Here is a 26,817-nt window from a genome sequence, read left to right as displayed (position 1 = left end):
ACTTTTTGTGTGGGATATTAAGAAACATAACACCAGCCCTTCTTTTGTAGCAAATACTGACACCACAGCATTATTTTTCATACTGCTGGATTCCGGTTCACTGGAGAGGACTGTCCCCTGGTAGGTCCTACCAAGATTTGAACTCAGAGATCAGGATTCAGAGTGCTAACCATTACACCATGGATACTGAATTTGATCACGTCTGTGAAGTGTATAGATTTGCCTGTTCTTGGTTCACCGGAGAAACAGAGACAATTCCACCTGGGCTGTACAGGTATGAAACCTGCGACCTTCAAGTTATTAGCACATCGCTTTAAACAACGGGGCTAACCTGCCATGTAACAACTTGGAAATCTGCATATTTTCATCACGATTGATTCAATGAGGGGGAAACAATCTCAAATATTGTCACTTTTAAGGGGCAGCAAGTAGGCTATTAGCAAATGTAGTAGACAATCACAGTAAGCATTTCCTTTAGGCTAGCCGTTCGCGCGTACCGATGACTGCTTATCGACGCCCCCCAATCACTTGTTTTATTCACACATTACTATATTAAAGTTGACAGGAGAGGAGTATGTCATTGCAAAAGGAGGAAAGGTCCTACTGAGATTTGAACTCTGATCTCAGCATTCAGAGTCCTGAGTGCTAAGCATTACACCATAGAACCTAATATAAAATATATTAGTCAGGTGTTCAGATTTTACTGTCCTTGGTTCACCATAGAAACTGCAGGAGCAAAGATTATTTTCAGGCTATTTGAATGGTTCAGAACAAATAAAAAGCAGGTTCTACCGAGACTTGAACTCAGATCATTGGATTCAATGTCCAGAGTGCTAAACATTACACCATAGAACCCTGTATAGAACACTGCAGTGTGGTGTTCAGACTTTACTGTCCTTGGTTAAACATGCAATCCTCAGGAGAACAGAATTTTATCAGGCTAGTTTAACGGTTCAGAACTAAACCAAAACTGGTTCTACCTAGACTTGAACTCAGATCACTGGATTCAAAGTCCAGAGTGCTAACCATTACTCCATAGAACCTGATATTGGTTGTTTTGGGGAATTTTACAGATTTTTTACAATTTTTTGTGTGGGATATTAAGAAACATAACACCATCCCTTCTTTTGTAGTAAATACTGACACCACAGCATTATTTTTCATATTGCTTTATTCCGGTTCACTGGAGAGGACTGTCCCCTGGTAGGTCCTACCAAGATTTGAACTCAGAGATCAGGATTCAGAGTGCTAACCATTACACCATGGATACTGAATTTGTTCACGTCAGTGAAGTGTATAGATTTGCCTGTTCTTGGTTGACTGGAGAAACAGAGACAATTCCACCTGGGCTGTACAGGTATGAAACCTGCGACCTTCAAGTTATTAGCACATCGCTTTAAACAACGGGGCTAACCTGCCATGTAACAACTTGGAAATCTGCATATTTTCATCACGATTGATTCAATGAGGGGGAAACAATCTTAAATATTGTCACTTTTAAGGGGCAGCAAGTAGGCTATTAGCAAATGTAGTAGACAATCACAGTAAGCATTTCCTTTAGGCTAGCCGTTCACGCGTACCGATGACTGCTTATCGACGCCTCCCAATCACTTGTTTTATTCACACATTACTATATTAAAGTTGACAGGAGAGGAGTATGTCATTGCAAAAGGAGGATAGGTCCTTCCGAGATTTGAACTCGGATCGCAGGATTCAGAGTCCTGAGTGCTAACCATTACACCATAGAACCCTGTATAGCATACATTAGGCAGGTGTTCAGATTTTACTGTCCTTGGTTCACCAGAGAACCTGCAGGAGCAAAGATTATTTTCAGGCTATTTGAATGGATCAGAACAAAATCAAAGCAGGTTCTACCGAGACTTGAACTCGGATCATTGAATTCAATGCCCAGAGTGCTAAACATTACACCATAGAACCTGATAATGATTGCTTTTGGGAATTGTACAGATTTTTTTAAACTCTTTGTGCTGCATATCAACAGTCTATCTTTAATAGCAAATGCTGCCAACACAGTATTTTTTTTTATACTGCTTTATTCCAGGTCACTGAGGTGGATTGTGTCACGTGGTAGGTTCTACCGAGATTTGAACTCGGATCGCAGGATTCAAAGTCCTGAGTGCTAACCATTACACCATAGAACCCTGTATAGAACACTTCAGTGTAGTGTTCAGACTTTGCTGTCCTTGGTTAAACATGCAATTCTCAGGAGAACAGATTATTATCAGGCAAATTTAACGGTTCAGAATTAAACCGGTTCTACCGAGACTTGAACTCGGATCATTGGATTCAATGTCCCGAGTGCTAAACATTACACCATAGAAACTGATATTGGTTGTTTTGGGGAATTTTACAGATTTTTTACAACTTTTTGTGTGGGATATTAAGAAACATAACACCAGCCCTTCTTTTTTAGCAAAAAATGACACCACAGCATTATTTTTCATATTGCTGGATTCCGGTTCACTGGAGAGGACTGTCCCCTGGTAGGTCCTACCAAGATTTGAACTCAGAGATCAGGATTCAGAGTGCTAACCATTACACCATGGATACTGAATTTGTTCAAGTCAGTGAAGTGTATAGATTTGCCTGTTCTTGGTTCATCGGAGAAACAGAGACAATTCCACCTGGGCTGTACAGGTATGAAACCTGCGACCTTCAAGTTATTAGCACATCGCTTTAAACAACGGGGCTAACCTGCCATGTAACAACTTGGAAATCTGCACATTTTCATCACGATTGATTCAATGAGGGGGAAACAATCTCCAATATTGTCACTTTTAAGTGGCAGCAAGTAGGCTATAGCAAATGCAGTAGACAATCACAGTAAGCATTTCCTTTAGGCTAGCCGTTCGCGCGTACCGATGACTGCTTATCGACGCCCCCCAATCACTTGTTTTATTCACACATTACTATATTAAAGTTGACGGGAGAGGAGTATGTCATTGCAAAAGGAGAATAGGTCCTACCGAGATTTGAACTCGGATCGCAGGATTCAGAGTCCTGAGTGCTAACCATTACACCATAGAACCCTGTATAGAACACTTCAGTGTAGTGTTCAGACTTTGCTGTCCTTGGTTAAACATTACATCCTCACGAGAACAGATTATTGTCACGCTAGTTTAACGGTTCAGAACAAAACCAAAACAGGTTCTACCGAGACTTGAACTCGGATCACTGGATTCAAAGTACAGAGTGCTAACCATTACACCATAGAACCCTGTATAGAACACTTCAATGTAGTGTTCAGACTTTGCTGTCCTTGGTTAAACATGCAATCCTCAGGAGAACAGATTTTTATCAGGCTATTTGAATGGTTCAGAACAAAACCAAAACAGGTTCTACCGAGACTTGAACTCAGATCACTGGATTCAAAGTCCAGAGTGCTAACCATTATTCCATAGAACCTGATATTGGTTGTTTTGTGGAATTTTACAGATTTTTTACAACTTTTTGTGTGGGATATTAAGAAACATAACACCAGCCCTTCTTTTTTAGCAAATACTGACACCACAGCATTGTTTTTCATACTGCTGGATTCCGGTTCACTGGAGGGGACTGTCCCCTGGTAGGTCCTACCAAGATTTGAACTCAGAGATCAGGATTCAGAGTGCTAACCATTACACCATGGATACTGAATTTGTTCAAGTCAGTGAAGTGTATAGATTTGCCTGTTCTTGGTTCACCGGAGAAACAGAGACAATTCCACCTGGGCTGTACAGGTATGAAACCTGCGACCTTCAAGTTATTAGCACATCGCTTTAAACAACGGGGCTAACCTGCCATGTAACAACTTGGAAATCTGCACATTTTCATCACGATTGATTCAATGAGGGGGAAACAATCTCCAATATTGTCACTTTTAAGGGGCAGCAAGTAGGCTATAGCAAATGCAGTAGACAATCACAGTAAGCATTTCCTTTAGGCTAGCCGTTCGCGCGTACCGATGACTGCTTATCGACGCCCCCCAATCACTTGTTTTATTCACACATTACTATATTAAAGTTGACAGGAGAGGAGTATGTCATTGCAAAAGGAGGATAGGTCCTACCGAGACTTGAACTCGGATCGCAGGATTCAGAGTCCTGAGTGCTAACCATTACACCATAGAACCCTGTATAGAACACTTTAGTCAGGTGTTCAGATTTTACTGTCCTTGGTTCACCATAGAAACTGCAGGAGCAAATATTATTTTCAGGCTATTTGAATTGTTCAGAACAAATAAAAAGCATGTTCTACCGAGACTTGAACTCGGATCATTGGATTCAATGTCCAGAGTGCTAAACATTACACCATAGAACCTGATAATGATTGCTTTTGGGAATTGTATAGATTTTTTAAAACTCTTTGTGCTGCATATCAACAGTCCATCTTTAATAGCAAATGCTGCCAACAAAGTAATATTTTTCATACTGCTTTATTCGAGGTCACTGAGGTGGATTGTGTCATGTGGTAGGTTCTACCTAGATTTGAACTCGGATCGCAGGATTCAGAGTCCTGAGTGCTAACCATTACACCATAGAACCCTGTATAGAACACTTCAGTGTAGTGTTCAGACTTTGCTGTCCTTGGTTAAACATGCAATCCTCAAGAGAACAGATTATTGTCAGGCTAGTTTAACGGTTCAGAACAAAACCAAAACAGGTTCTACCGAGACTTGAACTCGGATCACTGGATTCAAAGTCCAGAGTGCTAACCATTACACCATAGAACCCTGTATAGAACACTTCAGTGTAGTGTTCAGACTTTGCTGTCCTTGGTTAAACATGCAATCCTCAGGAGAACATATTTTTTTCAGGCTAGTTTAACGGTTCAGAACTAAACCAAAACTGGTTCTACCTAGACTTGAACTCGGATCACTGGATTCAAAGTCCAGAGTGCTAACCATTACTCCACAGAACCTGATATTGGTTTTTTGGGGAATTTTACAGATTTTTTACAACTTTTTGTGTGGGATATTAAGAAACATAACACCAGCCCTTCTTTTTTAGCAAATACTGACACCACAGCATTGTTTTTCATACTGCTGGATTCCGGTTCACTGGAGAGGACTGTCCCCTGGTAGGTCCTACCAAGATTTGAACTCAGAGATCAGGATTCAGAGTGCTAACCATTACACCATGGATACTGAATTTGTTCAAGTCAGTGAAGTGTATAGATTTGCCTGTTCTTGGTTCATCGGAGAAACAGAGACAATTCCACCTGGGCTGTACAGGTATGAAACCTGCGACCTTCAAGTTATTAGCACATCGCTTTAAACAACGGGGCTAACCTGCCATGTAACAACTTGGAAATCAGCACATTTTCATCACGATTGATTCAATGAGGGGGAAACAATCTCCATTATTGTCACTATTAAGGGTCAATAAGTAGGCTATAGCAAATGCAGTAGACAATAACAGTAAGCATTTCCTTTAGGCTAGCCGTTCGCGCGTACCGATGACTGCTTATCGACGCCCCCCAATCACTTGTTTTATTCACACATTACTATATTAAAGTTGACAGGAGAGGAGTATGTCATTGCAAAAGGAGGATAGGTCCTACCGAGATTTGAACTCGGATCGCAGGATTCAGAGTCCTGAGTGCTAACCATTACACCATAGAACCCTGTATAAAACACTTCAGTGTAGTGTTCAGACTTTGCTGTCCTTGGTTAAACACGCAATCCTCACGAGAACAGATTATTGTCAGGCTAGTTTAACGGTTCAGAACAAAACCAAAACAGGTTCTACCGAGACTTGAACTCGGATCACTGGATTCAAAGTCCAGAGTGCTAACCATTACACCATAGAACCCTGTATAGAACACTTCAGTGTAGTGTTCAGAATTTGCTGTCCTTGGTTAAACATGCAATCCTCACGAGAACAGATTTTTATCAGGCTAGTTTAACGGTTCAGAACTAAACTAAAACTGGTTCTACCTAGACTTGAACTCGGATCACTGGATTTAAAGTCCAGAGTGCTAACCATTACTCCATAGAACCTGATATTGGTTGTTTTGGGGAATTTTACAGATTTTTTACAACTTTTTATGTGGGATATTAAGAAACATAACACCAGCCCTTCTTTTTTAGCAAATACTGACACCACAATATTATTTTTCATACTGCTGGATTCCGGTTCACTGGAGAGGACTGTCCCCTGGTAGGTCCTAACAAGATTTGAACTCAGAGATCAGGATTCAGAGTGCTAACCATTACACCATGGATACTGAATTTGTTCACGTCAGTGAAGTGTAAAGATTTGCCTGTTCTTGGTTCACCAGAGAAACAGAGACAATTCCACCTGGGCTGTACAGGAATGAAACCTGCGACCTTCAAGTTATTAGCACATCGCTTTAAACAACGGGGCTAATCTGCCATGTAACAACTTGGAAATCTGCACATTTTCATCACGATTGATTCAATGAGGGGGAAACAATCTCCAATATTGTCACTTTTAAGGGGCAGCAAGTAGGCTATAGCAAATGCAGTAGACAATCACAGTAAGCATTTCCTTTAGGCTAGCCGTTCGCGCGTACCGATGACTGCTTATCGACGCCCCCCAATCACTTGTTTTATTCACACATTACTATATTAAAGTTGACAGGAGAGGAGTATGTCATTGCAAAAGGAGGAAAGGTCCTACCGAGATTTGAACTCGGATCGCAGGATTCAGAGTCCTGAGTGCTAACCATTACACCATAGAACCCTGTATAGAATACTTTAGTCAGGTTACTCTGCCCTGGAATTGCGTTCCCGTGCAAAACTAGACAGATAGCTAACAACTGAGTCTTCAATAAAACTTCCAAGGCGTGACTTTTCTTGAACGAATGTATTGAAAACGTTTATGTTGTGAAACTGCAAATACAGAAAATAATATACTTTAGTATTCAATTCACATTGACATACTGTAGCTGTACATTATACATTTCAAGTTGAAGTTGCATAAATACAAAGCAAGTGCCAAGTTACCATATATCTGGCATGACGACAAACCAAATAGATAATTACTCTATGAGTAACAACTAGCCAACTCCTTTCATTACTCTAATAATGTACAAACACCTCTGTACAATAACAAAGCATATTACACTAGAAACAGTAACAAACTATAGTATGTTTTACACTTCTTTTACATGACGCACGAGCAAACTAATACAGCTAACGGCATCCATGAAAGTCAATGCAATTTGCGTGAGTAAATGTAACCAATTAACTTTGATAAGTAAGCAATTCTGTCAATAACAATATTATCATCACTTGTAATATGCTTGAATTGAACTTACAAACAAATATTTTCCGAGGCTGAAGCGTAACAAGAAATAGTTGCACTGAAAGAACTGTACAGTAACGTTGTTTCTAGCTGCTTGTCGCGTGCATAATAACAACTTTACTTCCGGGTTTTCGTACATAATTCTAAGTACCAGAAAGCTCCAATAGGGGGCGCTAAACACCATGGAACACAATGAAAGTCACTCTTAATCACTATAATAAAATAATCTGTTACCTTCTAACAAGATGGCAGCACACAGGTGTTCAGATTTTACTGTCCTTGGTTCACCATAGAAACTGCAGGAGCAAATATTATTTTCAGGCTATTTGAATTGTTCAGAACAAATAAAAAGCATGTTCTACCGAGACTTGAACTCGGATCATTGGATTCAATGTCCAGAGTGCTAAACATTACACCATAGAACCTGATAATGATTGCTTTTTGGAATTGTACAGTTTTTTAAAACTCTTTGTGCTGCATATCAACAGCAAATGCTGCCAACAAAGTAATATTTTTCATACTGCTTCATTCGAGGTCACTGAGGTGGATTGTGTCACGTGGTAGGTTCTACAGAGATTTGAACTCAGATCTCAGGATTCAGAGTCCTGAGTGCTAACCATTACACCATAGAACCCTGTATAGAACACTTCAGTGTAGTGTTCAGACTTTGCTGTCCTTGGTTAAACATGCAATCCTCACGAGAACAGATTATTGTCAGGCTAGTTTAACGGTTCAGAACAAAACCAAAACAGGTTCTACCGAGACTTGAACTCAGATCACTGGATTCAAAGTCCAGAGTGCTCACCATTACTCCATAGAACCTGATATTGGTTGTTTTGGGGAATTTACAGATTTTTTACAACTTTTTGTGTGGGATATTAAGAAACATAACACCAGCCCTTCTTTTTTAGCAAATACTGACACCACAGCATTATTTTTCATACTGCTGGATTCCGGTTCACTGGAGAGGACTGTCCCCTGGTAGGTCCTACCAAGATTTGAACTCAGAGATCAGGATTCAGAGTGCTAACCATTACACAATGAATACTGAATTTGTTCACGTCACTGAAGTGTATAGATTTGCCTGTTCTTGGTTCACCGGAGAAACAGAGACAATTCCACCTGGGCTGTACAGGTATGAAACCTGCGACCTTCAAGTTATTAGCACATCGCTTTAAACAACGGGGCTAACCTGCCATGTAACAACTTGGAAATCTGCACATTTTCATCACGATTGATTCAATGAGGGGGAAACAATCTCCAATATTTTCACTTTTAAGGGGCAGCAAGTAGGCTATAGCAAATGCAGTAGACAATCACAGTAAGCATTTCCTTTAGGCTAGCCGTTCGCGCGTACCGATGACTGCTTATCGACGCCCACCAATCACTTGTTTTCAGAGGTGGGTAGTAACGAGTTACATTTACTCCGTTACATTTACTTGAGTAAGTTTTTGAAAAAATTATATTAATAGTTTTAAATCACTATACTTTTTACTTTTACTTGAGTAGATTTGTGAAGAAGAAACTGTACTCTTACTCCGCTACATTAGGCTACAATGAGGTCGTTACTTTTCTTTTTACCTCTTTAGTATTCTACGCGTCATTGTCTTTATCCCCCCGCATATGCCTTATTTAAATGTTTTATTTTGACAGAGAGAGAGAGACTTCCGCTAAGGCTCTACCACGTGACTGTGTTTCACCAATCAAACGTAGTTGTGCAGTCTCGTAACTTTACCATACTCAATCTCAGTGGCGGGACGGGTTGGCTTTACAGTCATAGCAACACAAAAATGTCAGAATTAGCCGTCGGCAATGCAGACACAGACGAGGAGGAACACCCGCACCCCTGGCCTCATATTGAAAGCATGTTTACCTTAGTAAAAGTGCGAAAGAACAGCTACATTATGCGGTGTCTTCTGTGTCTACCAAAACAAACGGACATTTCAGCATTCAAGAACTCAACATCTAACTTGAGGAAACATGTAGCGGTAAGTTTCCTAAATTCGTTTTTTTTTGCTGTGGATAGGCGAATGTTTGTCTTTTAGGTTACATATGTTTTAAACATTTTCTATATATATATATATATATATATATATATGTATCCACATTTGATGTGATAATAAGTCTCTTTTAATGTCTTCATCTCCCTGTAGCCTCACAGATTTTTTTTGTCCACAGAGGATTCACCCCAACAAACTGGCAAAGTACACAGACTTACTAGAGAACCACAGAAAGCGTAAGTACTCCTCTTCCAGTGATACTCTTGTGAAAAATGCAAAAATCACAGCCTTTGCTGCCCCAGGGCGGGTAACACAAGCAACGCTTGACAAGCTGATGCTAAATTTTGTATGTGAGGCCAACCAACCATTTTCTGTGGTTGAGACGCCATCCTTCAATACTTTGATAGAAACCTTGCAACCTCATACAGTAATGACAAGGAAAACGTTATGCACAAGAATACAAGAAGCTGCAAAACACAAGAAGAGCATAATCATCAAAAAGCTGAGTGCTGTGAACTATGTTGCTAACGTAGCTACTTAGGTGTCACCTGTCACTGGATAGACAACACCTCACTGGAGACACTCCACATTGGCTTGTAGACCTGTCAAAGGCTCGCACACATTTGATGTCCTTGCTGCTGCATTAGAGGAAATACATTCTGAGTACCACATCAGGGAAAAAGTGACCAGGACGACAACAGACAGTGGCTCAAACTTCCTTTCGATTATATGGTGAGGAGGAAGCCATCAATGTACAAGAGGAGAGTGACTCCACCCTTGATGATGCAACAGAAGATCAGAGTGAGTCAGAGGTGGAGTATCAAGATGTCTGCAATTCTGGATGACAACACAGGCCTTGAGTACCAACTTCCAAGGCACCAAAAGTGTGCATGCCATCTCCTCAATCTTATATCCACAGTTGATGCCACTGCTGCAGGAGGAGCTGCAAACGAAACCTACAAGAGGCTGTCTCGGTCTGCTTTTGCAAAATGTCATGCTCTTTGGAATAAAACCAGCAGGTCAACCATGGCTCATGAAACAGTGGAACGTGAATGCAAGCTGCAGTTTCACCGACCCAATCAGACACGCTGGAGCTCCCTGTTCCTCGCTGTAGAAAGGATTGTGCGCATTCACCGAGAGCAAGGAGAACAAGCAATTCGCAATGTCTGCACAGCATTAAAGATAAAGATGTAAGTTGACAAAATGTATATTTAGTTTTTAAAGAATAATAAAAATAAATAAGCCTTGCTGATTAATGGGTGAATCCACTTGTCTCAAGTAACTAAGTTTTCTTTGCATGGTGGTGTGACAATTGTGGATGACTTGAATGAAATATATATATATATATATATATATATATATTGTATTTAACATGTACAATGCATAATAAAGACATTGTACCAGAAATAGCTATAAGTAATTGTTTTATCGTTACATCTTTTATAGGTTCAATCCAGCTGAAAATTGGTTTTTGGTCGAGTATGCTGCTGTGATGAAGCCTGTTGCCATGGCCCTTAATATCCTCCAAGGGGAATCATCTGTGCATATGGGCCTCCTGCTGCCAACACTTTACCAGTTGCGGGACAAGCTGAAGAAGTTGGAGTCAACTTGCAAAATGTGTACACCTCTTGTTCACGCCCTGCAGCAAGGGATCCAGAAACGTTTTGGAGACGTCATGAAAGAGCCTGAGCTGATTGCAGCAGCAATACTCCTACCAAGATTCAGAACATCCTGGACCACAGAGGATAACATCTTAAATGCTGGTAAATATACTTGTTTATCAATTCAAATGTGAACCAGTAGACATTGACCTATATAACTCTGTATAATGTTACTGTCATTTAGGATTATAGTGTGTCAGTGACAAACCACAGGGTGGCAATATAGTTAGTGTGACTTTTTTTTGCTGACTTTTCTTGTTAGATATTGGAACTGGAAGTAAACATAATGCCCGATCTACAACTACATCACTCTCCTCTAATGCCTTTTAGAGAACATGCATTCAGCTTAATTTGTGTTCTGGGATACTAGGCCTGCAATATTGTTTTATTTGGCCATCTATCATGGACTGGTGCTTTTTCAGTTGATGTGTACTGCTGCTCTTTTCCTCTGCTCAGTGAGATGTGCAGTGTGGCCTAATCACAGATCAGAGTATTCATTTCTAGGCATTCAGAAAAAGGGCTGTTGCTTGCCATGCAATACAAAGGTACTGAGTAGGCCTAATCAACACCTATTGATTATTTTACGTTGACCGCTTCCTTCTGGTGTGCAGTTTTCTGTTCAGCATGCCTGGTATGAAATGTTTGTGTGTTTCCTTCTGTTGTTCTGTCACTGTGGAGACACACACACAGTTTATGAGAGTTTATGGGCTGCCTCGTTCTAGTTCTGCCTGGTAAAAAAAGTATAAAGGTTTGGAAATTTGTGTTACTTGTGCTTATTTATTTTTTATTTATTATTATTTCATTTTTTAATACTTGAATTTACCTGAATTATTTTAATTTAAGCTATTTTGTAATTCATTAAAGATGATTATTTTGTATTTTTGTCTGTCTGATTGTTGTCTTGTGTTAAAAAATAAATCAGACGTTACTCAACAGTTACTCAGTACTTGAGTAGTTTTTTCACCAAGTACTTTTTTACTCTTACTCAAGTAATTATTTGGATGACTACTTTTTACTTTTACTTGAGTCATATTATTCTGAAGTAACAGTACTTTTACTTGAGTACAATTTTTGGCTACTCTACCCACCTCTGCTTGTTTTATTCACACATTACTATATTAAAGTTGACAGGAGAGGAGTATGTCATTGCAAAAGGAGGATAGGTCCTACCGAGATTTGAACTAGGATCGCAGGATTCAGAGTCCTGAGTGCTAACCATTACACCATAGAACCCTGTATAGAATACTTTAGTCAGGTGTTCAGATTTTACTGTCCTTGGTTCACCATAGCAACTGCAGGAGCAAATATTATTTTCAGGCTATTTGAATTGTTCAGAACAAATAAAAAGCAGGTTCTACCGAGACTTGAACTCGGATCATTGGATTCAATGTCCAGAGTGCTAAACATTACACCATAGAAACTGATAATGATTGCTTTTGGGAATTGTACAGATTTTTTAAAACTCTTCGTGCTGCATATCAACAGTCTATCTTTAATAGCAAATGCTGCCAACAAAGTAATATTTTTCATACTGCTTTATTCGAGGTCACTGAGGTGGAATGTGTCACGTGGTAGGTTCTACCGAGATTTGAACTCAGATCGCAGGATTCAGAGTCCTGAGTGCTAACCATTACACCATAGAACCCTGTATAGAACACTTCAGTGTAGTGTTCAGACTTTGCTGTCCTTGGTTAAACATGCAATCCTCAAGAGAACAGATTATTGTCAGGCTAGTTTAACGGTTCAGAACAAAACCAAAACAGGTTCTACCGAGACTTGAACTCGGATCACTGGATTCAAAGTCCAGAGTGCTAACCATTACACCATAGAACCCTGAATAGAACACTTCAGTGTAGTGTTCAGACTTTGCTGTCCTTGGTTAAACATGCAATCCTCACGAGAACAGATTATTCTTCGGCTGCTAGAATCCTGACTAGAACCAAGAAATTTGATCATATTACTCCAGTGCTAGCTTCCCTACACTGGCTTCCTGTTAAGGCAAGGGCTGATTTCAAGGTTTTACTGTTAACCTATAAAGCGTTACATGGGCTTGCTCCTACCTATCTTTCCGAGTTGGTCCTGCCGTACATACCAATACGTACGCTACGGTCACAAGACGCAGGCCTCCTAATTGTCCCTAGAATTTCTAAGCAAACAGCGGTAGGCAGGGCTTTCTCCTATAGATCTCCATTTTTATGGAACAGTCTGCCTACCCCTGTGAGAGACGCAGACTCGGTCTCAACCTTTAAGTCTTTACTGAAGACTTATCTCTTCAGTAGGTCATATGATTGAGTGTAGTCTGGCCCAGGAGTGTGAAGGTGAACGGAAAGGCTCTGGAGCAACGAACAGCCCTTGCTGTCTCTGCCAGGCCGGTTCCCCTCTCCACTGGGGTTCTCTGCCTCTAACCCTGTTGCAGGGGGCTGAGTCACTGGCTTGCTGGTGCTCTTTCATGCCGTCCCTGGGAGGGGGTGCTTCACTTGAGTGGGTTGAGTTACTGACGTGATCTTCCTGTCTGGGTTGGCGCCCCCCTTGGTTTGTGCTGTGGTGGAGACCTCTGTGGGCTATACTCGGCCTTGTCTCAGGATTGTAAGTTGGTGGTTGAGGATATCCCTCTAGTGGTGCGGGGCTGTGCTTTGGCAGAGTGGGTGGGGTTATATCCTTCCTGTTTGGCCCTGTCCGGGGTTTCTTCGGATGGGGCCACAGTGTCTCCGGACCGCTCCTGTCTCAGCCTCCAGTATTTATGCTGCAGTAGTTTATGTGTCGGGGGCTGGGGTTAGTTGGTTATACCTGGAGTACTTCTCCTGTCTTATCCAGTGTCCTGTGTGAATTTAAGTATGCTCTCTCTAATTCTCTCGTTCTCTCTTTCTCTCTGAGAACCTGAGCCCTAGGACCATACGTCAGGACTACTGGGCATGATGACACCTTGCTGTCCCCAGTCCGCCTGGCCTTGCTGCTATTCCAGTTTCAACTGTTCTGCCTGCGGTTACGAAACCCCTACCTGTCCCAAACCTGCTGTTTTCAACTCTTAATGATCGGCTATGAAAAGCCAACTGAGAGACCTGAGCCCTAGGACCATACGTCGGGACTATGAAAAGCCAACTGAGATTTATTCCTGATTATTATTTGACCATGCTTGTCACTTATGAACATTTTTGAACATCTTGGCATGGTTCTGTTATAATCTCCACCCGGCACAGCCAGAAGAGGACTGGCCACCCCTCATAGCCTGGTTCCTCTCTAGGTTTCTTCCTAGGTTTTCGCCTTTCTAGGGAGTTTTTCCTAGCCACCGTGCTTCTACACCTGCATTAGTAGCTGTTTGGGGTTTTAGGCTGGGTTTCTGTACAGCACTTCGAGATATTAGCTGATGTAAGAAGGGCTATATAAAATAAAATTGATTGATTGATTGATTATTGTCAGGCTAGTTTAGCGGTTCAGAACAAAACCAAAACAGATTCTACCGAGACTTGAACTTGGATCACTGGATTCAAAGTCCAGAGTGCTAACCATTACACCATAGAACCCTGTATAGAACACTTCAGTTTAGTGTTCAGACTTTGCTGTCCTTGGTTAAACATGCAATCCTCAGGAGAACAGATTTTTATCAGGCTAGTTTAACGGATCAGAACTAAACCAAAACTGGTTCTACCTAGACTTGAACTCGGATCACTGGATTCAAAGTCCAGAGTGCTAACCATTATTCCATAGAACCTGATATTGGTTGTTTTGGGGAATTTTACAGATTTTTTACAACTTTTTGTGTGGGATATTAAGAAACATAACACCAGCCCTTCTTTTTTAGCAAATACTGACACCACAGCATTATTTTTCATACTGCTGGATTCCGGTTCACTGGAGAGGACTGTCCCCTGGTAGGTCCTACCAAGATTTGAACTCAGAGATCAGGATTCAGAGTGCTAACCATTACACCATGGATACTGAATTTGATCACGTCAGTGAAGTGTATAGATTTGCCTGTTCTTGGTTCACCGGAGAAACAGAGACAATTCCACCTGGGCTGTACAGGTATGAAACCTGCGACCTTCAAGTTATTAGCACATCGCTTTAAACAACGGGGCTAACCTGCCATGTAACAACTTGGAAATCTGCACATTTTCATCACGATTGATTCAATGAGGGGGAAACAATCTCCAATATTGTCACTTTTAAGGGGCAGCAAGTAGGCTATAGCAAATGCAGTAGACAATCACAGTAAGCATTTCCTTTAGGCTAGCCGTTCGCGCGTAACGATGACTGCTTATCGACGCCCCCCAATCACTTGTTTTATTCACACATTACTATATTAAAGTTGACAGGAGAGGAGTATGTCATTGCAAAAGGAGGATAGGTCCTACCGAGACTTGAGCTCGGATCGCAGGATTCAGAGTCCTGCGTGCTAACCATTACACCATAGAACCCTGTATAGAATACTTTAGTCAGGTGTTCAGATTTTACTGTCCTTGGTTCACCATAGAAACTGCAGGAGCAAATATTATTTTCAGGCTATTTGAATGGTTCAGAACAAAATATAAGCAGGTTCTACCGAGACTTGAACTCGGATCATTGGATTCAATGTCCAGAGTGCTAAACATTACACCATAGAACCTGATAATGATTGCTTTTGGGAATTGTACAGATTTTTTAAAACTCTTTGTGCTGCTTATCAACAGCTATCTTAATATACTGCTGCCAACAAAGTAATATTTTTCATACAGCTTTATTCGAGGTCACTGAGGTGGATTGTGTCACGTGGTAGGTTCTACCGAGATTTGAACTCGGATCGCAGGATTCAGAGTCCTGAGTGCTAACCATTACACCATAGAACCCTGTATAGAACACTTCAGTGTAGTGTTCAGACTTTGCTGTCCTTGGTTAAACATGCAATCCTCACGAGAACAGATTATTGTCAGGCTAGTTTAACGGTTCAGAACAAAACCAAAACAGGTTCTACCGAGACTTGAACTCGGATCACTGGATTCAAAGTCCAGAGTGCTAACCATTACACCATAGAACCCTGTATAGAACACTTCAGTGTAGTGTTCAGACTTTGCTGTCCTTGGTTAAACATGCAATCCTCAGGAGAACAGATTTTTATCAGGCTAGTTTAACGGTTCAGAACTAAACCAAAACTGGTTCTACCTAGACTTGAACTCGGATCACTGGATTCAAAGTCCAGAGTGCTAACCATTAATCCATAGAACCTGATATTGGTTGTTTTGGGGAATTTTACAGATTTTTTACAACTTTTTGTGTGGGATATTAAGAAACATAACACCAGCCCTTCTTTTTTAGCAAATACTGACACCACAGCATTATTTTTCATACTGCTGGATTCCGGTTCACTGGAGAGGACTGTCCCCTGGTAGGTCCTACCAAGATTTGAACTCAGAGATCAGGATTCAGAGTGCTAACCATTACACCATGGATACTGAATTTGTTCAAGTCAGTGAAGTGTATAGATTTGCCTGTTCTTGGTTCACCGGAGAAACAGAGACAATTCCACCTGGGCTGTACAGGTATGAAACCTGCGACCTTCAAGTTATTAGCACATCGCTTTAAACAACGGGGCTAACCTGCCATGTAACAACTTGGAAATCTGCACATTTTCATCACGATTGATTCAATGAGGGGGAAACAATCTCCAATATTGTCACTTTTAAGGGGCAGCAAGTAGGCTATAGCAAATGCAGTAGACAATCACAGTAAGCATTTCCTTTAGGCTAGCCGTTCGCGCGTACCGATGACTGCTTATCGACGCCCCCCAATCACTTGTTTTATTCACACATTACTATATTAAAGTTGACAGGAGAGGAGTATGTCATTGCAAAAGGAGGATAGGTCCTACCGAGATTTGAACTCGGATCGCAGGATTCAGAGTCCTGAGTGCTAACCATTACACCATAGAACCCTGTATAGAATACTTTAGTCAGGTGTTCAGATTTTACTGTCCTTGGTTCACCATAGAAACTGCAGGAGCAAATATTATTTTCAGGCTATTTGAATTGTTCAGAACAAATAAAAAGCAGGTTCTACCGAGACTTGAACTCGGATCATTGGATTCAATGTCCAGAGTGCTAAACATTACACCATAGAACCTGATAATGATTGCTTTTGGGAATTGTACAGATTTTTTAAAACTCTTTGTGCTGCATATCAACAGTCTATCTTTAATAGCAAATGCTGCCAACAAAGTAATATTTTTCATACTGCTTTATTCGAGGTCACTGAGGTGGATTGTGTCACGTGGTAGGTTCTACCTAGATTTGAACTCGGATCGCAGGATTCAGAGTCCTGAGTGCTAACCATTACACCATAGAACCCTGTATAGAACACTTCAGTGTAGTGTTCAGACTTTGCTGTCCTTGGTTAAACATGCAATCCTCAAGAGAACAGATTATTGTCAGGCTAGTTTAACGGTTCAGAACAAAACCAAAACAAGTTCTACCGTTACTTGAACTCGGATCACTGGATTCAAAGTCCAGAGTGCTAACCATTACACCATAGAACCCTGTATAGAATACTTCAGTCAGGTGTTCAGATTTTACTGTCCTTGGTTCACCATAGAAACTGCAGGAGCAAATATTATTTTCAGGCTATTTGAATGGTTCAGAACAAATAAAAAGCAGGTTCTACCGAGACTTGAACTCGGATCATTGGATTCAATGTCCAGAGTGCTAAACATTACACCATAGAACCTGATAATGATTGCTTTTGGGAATTGTACAGATTTTTTAAAACTCTTTGTGCTGCATATCAACAGCAAATACTGCCAACAAAGTAATATTTTTCATACTGCTTTACTCAAGATCACTGAGGTGGATTGTGTCACGTGGTAGGTTCTACCAAGATTTGAACTCAGATCGCAGGATTCAGAGTCCTGAGTGCAAACAATTACACCATAGAACCCTGTATAGAATACTTTATTCAGGTGTTCAGATTTTACTGTCCTTGGTTCACCATAGAAACTGCAGGAGCAAATATTATTTTCAGGCTATTTGAATGGTTCAGAACAAATAAAAAGAAGGTTCTACCGAGACTTGAACTCGGATCATTGGATTCAATGTACAGAGTGCTAAACATTACACCATAGAACCTGATAATGATTGCTTTTGGGAATTGTACAGATTTTTTAAAACTCTTTGTGCTGCATATCAACAGTCTATCTTTAATAGCAAATGCTGCCAACAAAGTAATATTTTTCATACTGCTTTATTCGAGGTCACTGAGGTGGATTGTGTCACGTGGTAGGTTCTACCGAGATTTGAACTCGGATCGCAGGATTCAGAGTCCTGAGTGCTAACCATTACACCATAGAACCCTGTATAGAACACTTCAGTGTAGTGTTCAGACTTTGCTGTCCTTGGTTAAACATGCAATCCTCACGAGAACAGATTATTGTCAGGCTAGTTTAACGGTTCAGAACAAAACCAAAACAGGTTCTACCGAGACTTGAACTCGGATCACTGGATTCAAAGTCCAGAGTGCTAACCATTACACCATAGAACCCTGTATAGAACACTTCAGTGTAGTGTTCAGACTTTGCTGTCCTTGGTTAAACATGCAATCCTCAGGAGAACAGATTTTTATCAGGCTAGTTTAACGGTTCAGAACTAAACCAAAACTGGTTCTACCTAGACTTGAACTCGGATCACTGGATTCAAAGTCCAGAGTGCTAACCATTACTCCATAGAACCTGATATTGGTTGTTTTGGGGAATTTTACAGATTTTTTACAACTTTTTGTTTGGGATATTAAGAAACATAACACCAGCCCTTTTTTTTTTAGCAAATACTGACACCACAGCATTGTTTTTCATACTGCTGGATTCCGGTTCACTGGAGAGGACTGTCCCCTGGTAGGTCCTACCAAGATTTGAACTCAGAGATCAGGATTCAGAGTGCTAACCATTACACCATGGATACTGAATTTGTTCAAGTCAGTGAAGTGTATAGATTTGCCTGTTCTTGGTTCACCGGAGAAACAGAGACAATTCCACCTGGGCTGTACAGGTATGAAACCTGCGACCTTCAAGTTATTAGCACATCGCTTTAAACAACGGGGCTAACCTGCCATGTAACAACTTGGAAATCTGCACATTTTCATCACGATTGATTCAATGAGGGGGAAACAATCTCCAATATTGTCACTTTTAAGGGGCAGCAAGTAGGCTATAGCAAATGCAGTTGAAAATCACAGTAAGCATTTCCTTTAGGCTAGCCGTTCGCGCGTACCGATGACTGCTTATCGACGCCCCCCAATCACTTGTTTTATTCACACATTACTATATTAAAGTTGACAGGAGAGGAGTATGTCATTGCAAAAGGAGGATAGGTCCTACCGAGATTTGAACTCGGATCGCAGGATTCAGAGTCCTGAGTGCTAACCATTACACCATAGAACCCTGTATAGAACACTTCAGTGTAGTGTTCAGACTTTGCTGTCCTTGGTTAAACATGCAATACTGACGAGAACAGATTATTGTCAGGCTAGTTTAACGGTTCAGAACAAAACCAAAACAGGTTCTACCGAGACTTGAACTCGGATCACTGGATTCAAAGTCCAGAGTGCTAACCATTACACCATAGAACCCTGTATAGAACACTTCAGTGTAGTGTTCAGACTTTGCTGTCCTTGGTTAAACATGCAATACTGACGAGAACAGATTATTGTCAGTCTAGTTTAGCGGTTCAGAACAAAACCAAAACAGTTTCTACCGAGATTTGAACTCGGATCGCAGGATTCAGAGTCCTGAGTGCTAACCATTACACCATAGAACCCTGAATAGAACACTTCAGTGTAGTGTTCAGACTTTGCTGTCCTTGGTTAAACATGCAATCCTCAGGAGAACAGATTTTTATCAGGCTAGTTTAACGGTTCAGAACTAAACCAAAACTGGTTCTACCGAGACTTGAACTCAGATCACTGGATTCAAAGTCCAGAGTGCTCACCATTACACCATAGAACCTGATAATGGTTGTTTTTGGGAATTTTACAGATTTTTTACAACTTTTTGTGTGGGATATTAAGAAACATAACACCAGCCCTTCTTTTGTAGCAAATACTGACACCACAGCATTATTTTTCATACTGCTGGATTCCGGTTCACTGGAGAGGACTGTCCCCTGGTAGGTCCTACCAAGATTTGAACTCAGAGATCAGGATTCAGAGTGCTAACCATTACACCATGGATACTGAATTTGTTCACGTCAGTGAAGTGTATAGATTTGCCTGTTCTTGGTTCACCGGAGAAACAGAGACAATTCCACCTGGGCTGTACAGGTATGAAACCTGCGACCTTCAAGTTATTAGCACATCGCTTTAAACAACGGGGCTAACCTGCCATGTAACAACTTGGAAATCTGCACATTTTCATCACGATTGATTCAATGAGGGGGGAAACAATCTCCAATATTGTCACTTTTAAGGGGCAGCAAGTAGGCTATAGCAAATGCAGTAGACAATCACAGTAAGCATTTCCTTTAGGCTAGCCGTTCGCGCGTACCGATGACTGCTTATCGACGCCCACCAATCACTTGTTTTATTCACACATTACTATATTAAAGTTGACAGGAGAGGAGTATGTCATTGCAAAAGGAGGATAGGTCCTACCGAGATTTGAACTCGGATCGCAGGATTCAGAGTCCTGAGTGCTAACCATTACACCATAGAACCCTGTATAGAATACTTTAGTCAGGTGTTCAGATTTTACTGTCCTTGGTTCACCATAGAAACTGCAGGAGCAAATATTATTTTCAGGCTATTTGAATGGTTCAGAACAAATAAAAAGCAGGTTCTACCGAGACTTGAACTCAGATCACTGGATTCAATGTCCAGAGTGCTAAACATTACACCATAGAACCTGATAATGATTGCTTTTGGGAATTGTACAGATTTTTTTAAAACTCTTTGTGCTGCATATCAACAGCAAATGCTGCCAACAAAGTAATATTTTTCATACTGCTTTATTCGAGGTCACTGAGGTGGATTGTGTCACGTGGTAGGTTCTACCGAGATTTGAACTCGGATCGCAGGATTCAGAGTCCTGAGTGCTAACCATTACACCATAGAACCCTGTATAGAACACTTCAGTGTAGTGTTCAGACTTTGCTGTCCTTGGTTAAAGATGCAATCCTCACGAGAACAGATTATTGTCAGGCTAGTTTAACGGTTCAGAACAAAACCCAAACAGGTTCTACCGAGACTTGAACTCGGATCACTGGATTCAAAGTCCAGAGTGCTAACCATTACACCATAGAACCCTGTATAGAACACTTCAGTGTAGTGTTCAGACTTTGCTGTCCTTGGTTAAACATGCAATCCTCACGAGAACAGATTTTTATTAGGCTAGTTTAACGGTTCAGAACTAAACCAAAACTGGTTCTACCTAGACTTGAACTCGGATCACTGGATTCAAAGTCCAGAGTGCTAACCATTACTCCATAGAACCTGATATTGGTTGTTTTGGGGAATTTTACAGATTTTTTACAACTCTTTGTGTGGGATATTTAGAAACATAACACCAGCCTTCTTTTTTTAGCAAATACTGACACCACAGCATTGTTTTTCATACTGCTGGATTCCGGTTCACTGTAGAGGACTGTCCCCTGGTAGGTCCTACCAAGATTTGAACTCAGAGATCAGGATTCAGAGTGCTAACCATTACACCATGGATACTGAATTTGTTCACGTCAGTGAAGTGTATAGATTTGCCTGTTCTTGGTTCACCGGAGAAACAGAGACAATTCCACCTGGGCTGTACAGGTATGAAACCTGCGACCTTCAAGTTATTAGCACATCGCTTTAAACAACGGGGCTAACCTGCCATGTAACAACTTGGAAATCTGCACATTTTCATCACGATTGATTCAATGAGGGGGAAACAATCTCAAATATTGTCACTTTTAAGGGGCAGCAAGTAGGCTATAGCAAATGCAGTAGACAATCACAGTAAGCATTTCCTTTAGGCTAGCCGTTCGCGCGTACCGATGACTGCTTATCGACGCCCACCAATCACTTGTTTTATTCACACATTACTATATTAAAGTTGACAGGAGAGGAGTATGTCATTGCAAAAGGAGGATAGGTCCTACCGAGATTTGAACTCGGATCGCAGGATTCAGAGTCCTGAGTGCTAACCATTACACCATAGAACCCTGTATAGAACACTTCAGTGTAGTGTTCAGACTTTGCTGTCCTTGGTTAAACATGCAATCCTCAGGAGAACAGATTTTTATCAGGCTAGTTTAACGGTTCAGAACTAAACCAAAACTGATTCTACCGAGACTTGAACTCAGATCACTGGATTCAAAGTCCAGAGTGCTCACCATTACACCATAGAACCTGATAATGGTTGTTTTTGGGAATTTTACAGATTTTTTACAACTTTTTGTGTGGGATATTAAGAAACATAACACCAGCCCTTCTTTTGTAGCAAATACTGACACCACAGCATTATTTTTCATACTGCTGGATTCCGGTTCACTGGAGAGGACTGTCCCCTGGTAGGTCCTACCAAGATTTGAAATCAGAGATCAGGATTCAGAGTGCTAACCATTACACCATGGAAACTGAATTTGTTCAAGTCAGTGAAGTGTATAGATTTGCCTGTTCTTGGTTCACCGGAGAAACAGAGACAATTCCACCTGGGCTGTACAGGTATGAAACCTGCGACCTTCAAGTTATTAGCACATCGCTTTAAACAACGGGGCTAACCTGCCATGTAACAACTTGGAAATCTGCACATTTTCATCACGATTGATTCAATGAGGGGGAAACAATCTCCAATATTGTCACTTTTAAGGGGCAGCAAGTAGGCTATAGCAAAATGCAGTAGACAATCACAGTAAGCATTTCCTTTAGGCTAGCCGTTCGCGCGTACCGATGACTGCTTATCGACAGCCCCCAATCACTTGTTTTATTCACACATTACTATATTAAAGTTGACAGGAGAGGAGTATGTCATTGCAAAAGGAGGATAGGTCCTACCGAGATTTGAACTCAGAATTCAGAGTCCTGAGTGCTAACCATTACACCATAGAACCCTGTATAGAATACTTTAGTCAGGTGTTCAGATTTTACTGTCCTTGGTTCACCATAGAAACTGCAGGAGCAAATATTATTTTCAGGCTATTTGAATTGTTCAGAACAAATAAAAAGCAGGTTCTACCGAGACTTGAACTCGGATCATTGGATTCAATGTCCAGAGTGCTAAACATTACACCATAGAAACTGATAATGATTGCTTTTGGGAATTGTACAGTTTTTTAAAACTCTTTGTGCTGCATATCAACAGCAAATGCTGCCAACAAAGTAATATTTTTCATACTGCTTTATTCGAGGTCACAGAGGTGGATTGTGTCACGTGGTAGGTTCTACCGAGATTTGAACTCGGATCGCAGGATTCAGAGTCCTGAGTGCTAACCATTACACCATAGAACCCTGTATAGAACACTTCAGTGTAGTGTTCAGACTTTGCTGTCCTTGGTTAAACATGCAATCCTCAAGAGAACAGATTATTGTCAGGCTAGTTTAACGGTTCAGAACAAAACCAAAACAGGTTCTACCGAGACTTGAACTCGGATCACTGGATTCAAAGTCCAGAGTGCTAACCATTACACCATAGAACCCTGTATAGAACACTTCAGTGTAGTGTTCAGACTTTGCTGTCCTTGGTTAAACATGCAATCCTCAGGAGAACAGATTTTTATCAGGCTAGTTTAACGGTTCAGAACTAAACCAAAACTGGTTCTACCTAGACTTGAACTCGGATCACTGGATTCAAAGTCCAGAGTGCTAACCATTACTCCATAGAACCTGATATTGGTTGTTTTGGGGAATTTTACAGATTTTTTACAACTTTTTGTGTGGGATATTAAGAAACATAACACCAGCCCTTCTTTTTTAGCAAATACTGACACCACAGCATTATTTTTCATACTGCTGGATTCCGGTTCACTGGAGAGGACTGTCCCCTGGTAGGTCCTACCAAGATTTGAACTCAGAGATCAGGATTCAGAGTGCTAACCATTACACCATGGATACTGAATTTGTTCACGTCAGTGAAGTGTATAGATTTGCCTGTTCTTGGTTCACCGGAGAAACAGAGACAATTCCACCTGGGCTGTACAGGTATGAAACCTGCGACCTTCAAGTTATTAGCACATCGCTTTAAACAACGGGGCTAACCTGCCATGTAACAACTTGGAAATCTGCACATTTTCATCACGATTGATTCAATGAGGGGGAAAACAATCTCCAATATTGTCACTTTTAAGTGGCAGCAAGTAGGCTATAGCAAATGCAGTAGACAATCACAGTAAGCATTTCCTTTAGGCTAGCCGTTCGCACGTACCGATGACTGCTTATCAACGCCCCCCAATCACTTGTTTTATTCACACATTACTATATTAAAGTTGACAGGAGAGGAGTATGTCATTGCAAAAGGAGGATAGGTCCTACCGAGATTTGAACTCGGATCGCAGGATTCAGAGTCCTGAGTGCTAACCATTACACCATAGAACCCTGTATAGAATACTTTAGTCAGGTGTTCAGATTTTACTGTCCTTGGTTCACCATAGAAACTGCAGAAGCAAATATTATTTTCAGGCTATTTGAATGGTTCAGAACAAATAAAAAGCAGGTTCTACCGAGACTTGAACTCGGATCATTGGATTCAATGTCCAGAGTTTTAAACATTACACCATAGAACCTGATAATGATTGCTTTTGGGAATTGTACAGTTTTTTTAAACTCTTTGTGCTGCATATCAACAGCAAATGCTGCCAACAAAGTAATATTTTTCATACTGCTTTATTCGAGGTCACTGAGGTGGATTGTGTCACGTGGTAGGTTCTACCGAGATTTGAACTCAGATCGCAGGATTCAGAGTCCTGAGTGCTAACCATTACACCATAGAACCCTGTATAGAACACTTCAGTGTAGTGTTCAGACTTTGCTGTCCTTGGTTAAACATGCAATCCTCAGGAGAACAGATTTTTATCAGGCTAGTTTAACGGTTCAGAACTAAACCAAAACTGGTTCTACCTAGACTTGAACTCGGATCACTGGATTCAAAGTCCAGAGTGCTAACCATTACTCCATAGAACCTGATATTGGTTGTTTTGGGGAATTTTACAGATTTTTTACAACTTTTTGTGTGGGATATTAAGAAACATAACACCAGCCCTTCTTTTTTAGCAAATACTGACACCACAGCATTATTTTTCATACTGCTGGATTCCGGTTCACTGGAGAGGACTGTCCCCTGGTAGGTCCTACCAAGATTTGAACTCAGAGATCAGGATTCAGAGTGCTAACCATTACACCATGGATACTGAATTTGTTCAAGTCAGTGAAGTGTATAGATTTGCCTGTTCTTGGTTCACCGGAGAAACAGAGACAATTCCACCTGGGCTGTACAGGTATGAAACCTGCGACCTTCAAGTTATTAGCACATCGCTTTAAACAACGGGGCTAACCTGCCATGTAACAACTTGGAAATCTGCACATTTTCATCACGATTGATTCAATGAGGGGGGAAACAATCTCCAATATTGTCACTTTTAAGGGGCAGCAAGTAGGCTATAGCAAATGCAGTAGACAATCACAGTAAGCATTTCCTTTAGGCTAGCCGTTCGCGCGTACCGATGACTGCTTATCGACGCCCCCAATCACTTGTTTTATTCACACATTACTATATTAAAGTTGACAGGAGAGGAGTATGTCATTGCAAAAGGAGGATAGGTCCTACCGAGATTTGAACTCGTATCGCAGGATTCAGAGTCCTGAGTGCTAACCATTACACCATAGAACCCTGTATAGAATACTTTAGTCAGGTGTTCAGATTTTACTGTCCTTGGTTCACCATAGAAACTGCAGGAGCAAATATTATTTTCAGGCTATTTGAATGGTTCAGAACAAATAAAAAGCAGGTTCTACCGAGACTTGAACTCGGATCACTGGATTCAAAGTCCAGAGTGTTAACTATTACACCATAGAACCTGATATTGGTTGCATTTGGGAATTGTACAGTTTTTTTAAAACTCTTTGTGCTGCATATCAACAGCTCTTCAAATGCTGCCAACAAAGTAATATTTTTCATACTGCTTTATTCGAGGTCACAGAGGTGGATTGTGTCACGTGGTAGGTTCTACCGAGATTTGAACTCGGATCACAGGATTCAGAGTCCTGAGTGCTAACCATTACACCATAGAACCCTGTATAGAACACTTCAGTGTAGTGTTCAGACTTTGCTGTCCTTGGTTAAACATGCAATCCTCAAGAGAACAGATTATTGTCAGGCTAGTTTAACGGTTCAGAACAAAACCAAAACAGGTTCAACCAAGACTTGAACTCGGATCACTGGATTCAAAGTCCAGAGTGCTAACCATTACACCATAGAACCTTTATAGAACACTTCAGTGTAGTGTTCAGACTTTGCTGTCCTTGGTTAAACATGCAATACTGAAGAGAACAGATTATTGTCAGTCTAGTTTAGCGGTTCAGAACTAAACCAAAACTGGTTCTACCTAGACTTGAACTCGGATCACTGGATTCAAAGTCCAGAGTGCTAACCATTACTCCATAGAACCTGATATTGGTTTTTTTGGGGGAATTTTACAGATTTTTTACAACTTTTTGTGTGGGATATTAAGAAACATAACACCAGCCCTTCTTTTTTAGCAAATACTTACACCACAGCATTGTTTTTCATACTGCTGGATTCCGGTTCACTGGAGAGGACTGTCCCCTGGTAGGTCCTACCAAGATTTGAACTCAGAGATCAGGATTCAGAGTGCTAACCATTACACCATGGATACTGCATTTGTTCACGTCAGTGAAGTGTATAGATTTGCCTGTTCTTGGTTCATCGGAGAAACAGAGACAATT

At 40.9% G+C, this 26,817-nt stretch overlaps 40 non-coding genes across 40 annotated transcripts; all 40 read right to left on the bottom strand.

Moving 5' to 3' along the window:
- Positions 1–1,678: 1,678 nt before the first annotated feature.
- Positions 1,679–1,750, bottom strand: trnaq-cug. The gene has a single exon. It is a non-coding gene; the product is annotated as a tRNA-Gln (tRNA).
- Positions 1,751–2,090: 340 nt separating this feature from the next.
- On the bottom strand, positions 2,091–2,162 carry trnaq-uug. The gene has a single exon. It is a non-coding gene; the product is annotated as a tRNA-Gln (tRNA).
- Positions 2,163–2,978: 816 nt separating this feature from the next.
- trnaq-cug lies at positions 2,979–3,050 on the bottom strand. Its single transcript has one exon. It is a non-coding gene; the product is annotated as a tRNA-Gln (tRNA).
- Positions 3,051–3,166: 116 nt separating this feature from the next.
- trnaq-uug lies at positions 3,167–3,238 on the bottom strand. Its single transcript has one exon. It is a non-coding gene; the product is annotated as a tRNA-Gln (tRNA).
- An 822-nt stretch (positions 3,239–4,060) lies between these two features.
- trnaq-cug lies at positions 4,061–4,132 on the bottom strand. The gene has a single exon. It is a non-coding gene; the product is annotated as a tRNA-Gln (tRNA).
- Positions 4,133–4,472: 340 nt separating this feature from the next.
- On the bottom strand, positions 4,473–4,544 carry trnaq-cug. The gene has a single exon. It is a non-coding gene; the product is annotated as a tRNA-Gln (tRNA).
- A 116-nt stretch (positions 4,545–4,660) lies between these two features.
- Positions 4,661–4,732, bottom strand: trnaq-uug. Its single transcript has one exon. It is a non-coding gene; the product is annotated as a tRNA-Gln (tRNA).
- Positions 4,733–5,553: 821 nt separating this feature from the next.
- On the bottom strand, positions 5,554–5,625 carry trnaq-cug. Its single transcript has one exon. It is a non-coding gene; the product is annotated as a tRNA-Gln (tRNA).
- Positions 5,626–5,741: 116 nt separating this feature from the next.
- On the bottom strand, positions 5,742–5,813 carry trnaq-uug. The gene has a single exon. It is a non-coding gene; the product is annotated as a tRNA-Gln (tRNA).
- An 822-nt stretch (positions 5,814–6,635) lies between these two features.
- Positions 6,636–6,707, bottom strand: trnaq-cug. Its single transcript has one exon. It is a non-coding gene; the product is annotated as a tRNA-Gln (tRNA).
- Positions 6,708–7,833: 1,126 nt separating this feature from the next.
- trnaq-cug lies at positions 7,834–7,905 on the bottom strand. The gene has a single exon. It is a non-coding gene; the product is annotated as a tRNA-Gln (tRNA).
- Positions 7,906–8,021: 116 nt separating this feature from the next.
- On the bottom strand, positions 8,022–8,093 carry trnaq-uug. The gene has a single exon. It is a non-coding gene; the product is annotated as a tRNA-Gln (tRNA).
- Positions 8,094–12,093: 4,000 nt separating this feature from the next.
- trnaq-cug lies at positions 12,094–12,165 on the bottom strand. The gene has a single exon. It is a non-coding gene; the product is annotated as a tRNA-Gln (tRNA).
- A 340-nt stretch (positions 12,166–12,505) lies between these two features.
- Positions 12,506–12,577, bottom strand: trnaq-cug. The gene has a single exon. It is a non-coding gene; the product is annotated as a tRNA-Gln (tRNA).
- Positions 12,578–12,693: 116 nt separating this feature from the next.
- Positions 12,694–12,765, bottom strand: trnaq-uug. The gene has a single exon. It is a non-coding gene; the product is annotated as a tRNA-Gln (tRNA).
- Positions 12,766–14,381: 1,616 nt separating this feature from the next.
- Positions 14,382–14,453, bottom strand: trnaq-uug. The gene has a single exon. It is a non-coding gene; the product is annotated as a tRNA-Gln (tRNA).
- An 822-nt stretch (positions 14,454–15,275) lies between these two features.
- Positions 15,276–15,347, bottom strand: trnaq-cug. The gene has a single exon. It is a non-coding gene; the product is annotated as a tRNA-Gln (tRNA).
- Positions 15,348–15,683: 336 nt separating this feature from the next.
- Positions 15,684–15,755, bottom strand: trnaq-cug. The gene has a single exon. It is a non-coding gene; the product is annotated as a tRNA-Gln (tRNA).
- Positions 15,756–15,871: 116 nt separating this feature from the next.
- Positions 15,872–15,943, bottom strand: trnaq-uug. Its single transcript has one exon. It is a non-coding gene; the product is annotated as a tRNA-Gln (tRNA).
- Positions 15,944–16,765: 822 nt separating this feature from the next.
- trnaq-cug lies at positions 16,766–16,837 on the bottom strand. Its single transcript has one exon. It is a non-coding gene; the product is annotated as a tRNA-Gln (tRNA).
- A 340-nt stretch (positions 16,838–17,177) lies between these two features.
- trnaq-cug lies at positions 17,178–17,249 on the bottom strand. Its single transcript has one exon. It is a non-coding gene; the product is annotated as a tRNA-Gln (tRNA).
- Positions 17,250–18,175: 926 nt separating this feature from the next.
- trnaq-cug lies at positions 18,176–18,247 on the bottom strand. The gene has a single exon. It is a non-coding gene; the product is annotated as a tRNA-Gln (tRNA).
- Positions 18,248–18,363: 116 nt separating this feature from the next.
- On the bottom strand, positions 18,364–18,435 carry trnaq-uug. The gene has a single exon. It is a non-coding gene; the product is annotated as a tRNA-Gln (tRNA).
- Positions 18,436–19,258: 823 nt separating this feature from the next.
- On the bottom strand, positions 19,259–19,330 carry trnaq-cug. The gene has a single exon. It is a non-coding gene; the product is annotated as a tRNA-Gln (tRNA).
- A 116-nt stretch (positions 19,331–19,446) lies between these two features.
- On the bottom strand, positions 19,447–19,518 carry trnaq-uug. The gene has a single exon. It is a non-coding gene; the product is annotated as a tRNA-Gln (tRNA).
- Positions 19,519–19,634: 116 nt separating this feature from the next.
- trnaq-cug lies at positions 19,635–19,706 on the bottom strand. Its single transcript has one exon. It is a non-coding gene; the product is annotated as a tRNA-Gln (tRNA).
- A 116-nt stretch (positions 19,707–19,822) lies between these two features.
- Positions 19,823–19,894, bottom strand: trnaq-uug. Its single transcript has one exon. It is a non-coding gene; the product is annotated as a tRNA-Gln (tRNA).
- Positions 19,895–20,529: 635 nt separating this feature from the next.
- Positions 20,530–20,601, bottom strand: trnaq-cug. The gene has a single exon. It is a non-coding gene; the product is annotated as a tRNA-Gln (tRNA).
- Positions 20,602–20,928: 327 nt separating this feature from the next.
- On the bottom strand, positions 20,929–21,000 carry trnaq-cug. Its single transcript has one exon. It is a non-coding gene; the product is annotated as a tRNA-Gln (tRNA).
- Positions 21,001–21,116: 116 nt separating this feature from the next.
- On the bottom strand, positions 21,117–21,188 carry trnaq-uug. Its single transcript has one exon. It is a non-coding gene; the product is annotated as a tRNA-Gln (tRNA).
- An 822-nt stretch (positions 21,189–22,010) lies between these two features.
- trnaq-cug lies at positions 22,011–22,082 on the bottom strand. The gene has a single exon. It is a non-coding gene; the product is annotated as a tRNA-Gln (tRNA).
- A 116-nt stretch (positions 22,083–22,198) lies between these two features.
- trnaq-uug lies at positions 22,199–22,270 on the bottom strand. The gene has a single exon. It is a non-coding gene; the product is annotated as a tRNA-Gln (tRNA).
- A 1,025-nt stretch (positions 22,271–23,295) lies between these two features.
- trnaq-cug lies at positions 23,296–23,367 on the bottom strand. The gene has a single exon. It is a non-coding gene; the product is annotated as a tRNA-Gln (tRNA).
- Positions 23,368–23,483: 116 nt separating this feature from the next.
- trnaq-uug lies at positions 23,484–23,555 on the bottom strand. The gene has a single exon. It is a non-coding gene; the product is annotated as a tRNA-Gln (tRNA).
- An 823-nt stretch (positions 23,556–24,378) lies between these two features.
- trnaq-cug lies at positions 24,379–24,450 on the bottom strand. The gene has a single exon. It is a non-coding gene; the product is annotated as a tRNA-Gln (tRNA).
- Positions 24,451–24,775: 325 nt separating this feature from the next.
- trnaq-cug lies at positions 24,776–24,847 on the bottom strand. Its single transcript has one exon. It is a non-coding gene; the product is annotated as a tRNA-Gln (tRNA).
- Positions 24,848–25,669: 822 nt separating this feature from the next.
- trnaq-cug lies at positions 25,670–25,741 on the bottom strand. Its single transcript has one exon. It is a non-coding gene; the product is annotated as a tRNA-Gln (tRNA).
- Positions 25,742–25,857: 116 nt separating this feature from the next.
- trnaq-uug lies at positions 25,858–25,929 on the bottom strand. The gene has a single exon. It is a non-coding gene; the product is annotated as a tRNA-Gln (tRNA).
- Positions 25,930–26,072: 143 nt separating this feature from the next.
- On the bottom strand, positions 26,073–26,144 carry trnaq-cug. Its single transcript has one exon. It is a non-coding gene; the product is annotated as a tRNA-Gln (tRNA).
- Positions 26,145–26,260: 116 nt separating this feature from the next.
- trnaq-uug lies at positions 26,261–26,332 on the bottom strand. Its single transcript has one exon. It is a non-coding gene; the product is annotated as a tRNA-Gln (tRNA).
- Between the last annotated feature and the right edge of the window lie 485 nt (positions 26,333–26,817).

The sequence above is a fragment of the Coregonus clupeaformis genome, unplaced genomic scaffold, assembly GCF_020615455.1.
Source record: "Coregonus clupeaformis isolate EN_2021a unplaced genomic scaffold, ASM2061545v1 scaf1301, whole genome shotgun sequence".
Lineage (NCBI taxonomy): Eukaryota > Metazoa > Chordata > Actinopteri > Salmoniformes > Salmonidae > Coregonus > Coregonus clupeaformis.
Note: the sequence above shows the minus strand (reverse complement) of the source record. Positions and strands in the feature narration are given on the sequence as shown.